We start from the raw sequence: 3786 nt of genomic DNA, 5'->3' as shown, positions 1-3786 counted from the left end.
TAGTGTCGACATGGACACAAGACCGTCATCCGATCTTAGGTTTTCACCCGGAGACCACAAAGCAGTGTAGTGTAGGTGCTGGAGCTCCACAACGGCACCTCCTGTGAGCAAAACGACATCAACAGACGCCATTATCGTGGACACGATATAGCCGATGCAAGGTTTTCACCCGGAGTTTCAGCACATCCCTACAACAAAACGAGAGTCGACCACCACCACCATCGAGCCCTTCCAAGACAAAGAAGCACGGCCGCACCCCCGCGAAGACCGCAGATGGCCAAACATCAGCACTAGGCACTAGATCCACCAATGGCCGACCGAACACAAGGCCGCCAGACGCATTGCGAGTTGCCGAGCCTTACCGATGAGAAAAGGAGCGCTACCCAAGGCTAGGAACCACCATAGTCCCCGGCTGCAGTCATTCATCCGAAAAGCTGACAGGCCCCACACGCCGACTGTGCACCTGCCGGAGACTAAATCATATGCGTCCGCAACACCAACAAAAGGCGGGGAAATAAAAAACCGCCTGCAGCAATACCTCCACCACCACCAGCCTCCACCGGCATCACTCAGCACCTCCCGCCTCCACGACCTCCCCAAACTGGAACACCACGGGCTAGATCCATCAGTATCCAGCCAGGCTACGAAGCACAACCTATGAACCTCCAGATCCACCAACGTCTGGCCCATATCCACGAGCGCAGGCCACGGGCAGGACGCCGCCGGCCACACCTAGGGCGGACCACCAAAGCATGGGAGGCCGACATCGCGCCCCTGAAGCCGAGGAGAACCCCAGCGCTGCTAAAATGCCGCGAGGGACCCAAATCCGACCCCCGACGCCCGCCACAGAGTGGCCTTCGCCACGAGACATGGCCCCCCACACCAGTTGGCGCCCCTCCCGGGCCATCGTGATGAGGGCATGCCGCCCTTGGTATGCGAGGAAACCAGCACCGAGCGAGCCTTGCCGCGACCTTCCCTAGGCATACGCGACTTCGGCGACGTGCAAAAATCAATCTTGTCCCGACGTACATAGTATATTACCAGCAATGCTAGACCTACGTACTGATTCATACGTAACTAACGTAATGGCTTCGGTGGCTTCTTTTGGTTGGAGGAAATAAGGGGGACGGGGCCCACCCAGTTGAAATCAGGGGGCGGAGAGGTTATAGTTAGGAAATTTACGTAAGAGTTTGTAGGTTTTCTTCGTAGGTGTAGCATTTTTGGTATACTACTAGGGAAAGAGCCCGTGCGTTCCAACGGGAGAGAAAACATAACACACACTCTCAACCGAACAACCATCACCCAAGACCACAATAGGTCCATCTCCTTTATTTTTGCGAGGCATCATATTTGTGTTGCCGCTTATCCTCCTTCTCACCCTTGCCGGCGATGGCTTCGGTGTTCACATAAAATAAAAAAACGTGTTTGAATATGTTTAATCCTAAAGCGTCTCTCTCTCCCTCTCTCCTCCCTCTCCATCTCTCTCTCTCTCTCACTCACTTTCTCTCACTCTCGCGATAAGAAATCTATTGTTTTTCCCCGCGACATTTTTCAGAGGTATGCATGTGTAGTTAACGATGTTTTCTTTTTCCTATATTGTTATAGTGGGGTGTTTATTTGCAATCCGGGTCGCCGCCGGTATGAAAGGAAAACGGATCTTACGCTATAAATTATAAGTTTGCTCCCAAAATGATAATTTTAAAATATTTAACAGATAAAATTAACATCATATTTAGATTCCACATATTTTTCTAATAAAATTTCATATATAATATGTTAAAATCGAAGTTACGGTTTAAAAGATAAGAATAATTTAGAAAATCATTTATTTGACTTAAATATATTCCAAAATAAAATTTAAAAATACTTAACAGGTGAAAATAATCTCATATTCATATTCTACATATTTTTCTAATCAAATTTCATATATAACATGTTCAAATCGAAGTTACGGTTTAAAAGATATGGATGATTTAAAAAAACATTGTTTGAATTAAATATGATCTGCGGATGAATTACCTAAAACATCAGGGGGATTTTCAAAAAATGTAAAATAACGGTTCGGGTGTGACTTAAATCCGGACTGCGGGTTGATTTCAACAAAACACAGGGACTTCTAAAATCCGGACTGCGGGTTGATTTCAACAAAACACAAAGACTTTTGTGTAAAATATGAAAAAACGATTCGTTTTAACTTAAAACAGGACTGCGGGTTGAATTCTCTGAAATAGAGGGACTTTTCTGAAAAATGCCATGACGGACGAAAGTAACCCAATTTGCTTTTTGCTTAGGTAAAGATACTCCCTCCTGTATCAAAATATAAGACACTCTTTTTGAACATAGTACAGACGCAAGCGCATATATACACGCGCATACACTCACCCCCTATGAACGCACACACGCACACCCTATCCCTATGAGCACCTCCGAAAGGCTGAGCCGGCACATCATCTTGAAATTTATAAAGTCATCGTAATCACCTCGTCATCGACGGGAACGTCTCCTCCCACTGAATGCACATTGCCGAATCCTGAAGTAAACACAGTCTCTCTAACCATCCAACCACAGGTTGGTTCACAAATATAAGACGCTTTTTGGCATTATGATTGTGTCAAAAAACATCTTAAGTAGAGGAAGGAAGCTACGAGCAGGAGTCTACCACGTTTAAGTTAGTACTAGCATCCTATACTAAGCATTTAGGATTGCGGTAAGGTATCAACAGATGAAGTAACAATGACAGGCTATGCATCAGAATAGGATTAATCGAAACAGTAACATGCTACACTACTCTAATGCAAGCAGTAGAGAGTAGAGTAGGCGATATCTGGTGATCAAAGGGGGGGCTTGCCTGGTTGCTCTGACAAGAAGGAGTGGTCGTCAACTCCGTAATCGAAACGGGCAACAGCAGCGTCGGTCTCGTAGTCTACCGAAGAGAAAAGGGGGAAGAAACAGTAAATACAATGCAAACATAAGCATGACGATGCATGACACGACAATGAGCGGTGTTAGGTGTGCCCTAACGCGATAGTAGGTGATACCGGCGAAAGGAGGAAATATCCGGGAAAGTATCCCCGGTGTTTCCCGTTTTTGAACAGATGAACCGGAGGGGAAAAGTTGCGTGTTTGCTATGCTATGGATGTGTGGCGGACGAACGGGCTGCTTATCCGGATTCGCCTCGTCGTTCTGAGCAACTTTCATGTACAAAATTTTTCCATCCGAGATACGGTTTATTTGATATTAATTTTAAAAGATTTAATCGTTTTTAGAATTTATTTAATTATTTAATTATAACATTATCCAGAATTGTGTATGCTAACATCATCATGACGTTAGCATGACATCAGCAGTCAACAGGGCGTTGACTGGGTCAAACTGACGTGTGGGTCCCATTCGTCATTGACTGTTGACTAACCTAACAGATTAATTAACTAACCTAAGTAATTAGGTTAATCTAATAAGGATTAATTAAGTTAATTAATTAAGTAATTAATTAACTATTTTCTTAATTATTATTTTTATTCTCTTTTTTTAACGTTCTAAGGGCATGGGCCCCATCTGTCATTGTCACAGGGGGGTCTTAGCGGATTAATTAATTAACTGACCTAAGTGATTAGTTAACTAACCTAAGTGATTAGGTTAATCTAATCATGATTAATTAAGTCAATTAATTAAGTAATTAATTAATTATTTTCTTAAATATTATTTTTATTCTTTTTTTTAACGTTCTAAGGGCATGGGCCCCATCTGTCATTGTCATAGGGGGGTCTTAGCGGGCGCTGGCACTGG

Source organism: Triticum dicoccoides, chromosome 3B (genome assembly GCF_002162155.2).
Source record: "Triticum dicoccoides isolate Atlit2015 ecotype Zavitan chromosome 3B, WEW_v2.0, whole genome shotgun sequence".
In the NCBI taxonomy this organism is placed as follows: domain Eukaryota; kingdom Viridiplantae; phylum Streptophyta; class Magnoliopsida; order Poales; family Poaceae; genus Triticum; species Triticum dicoccoides.
Note: the sequence above shows the minus strand (reverse complement) of the source record.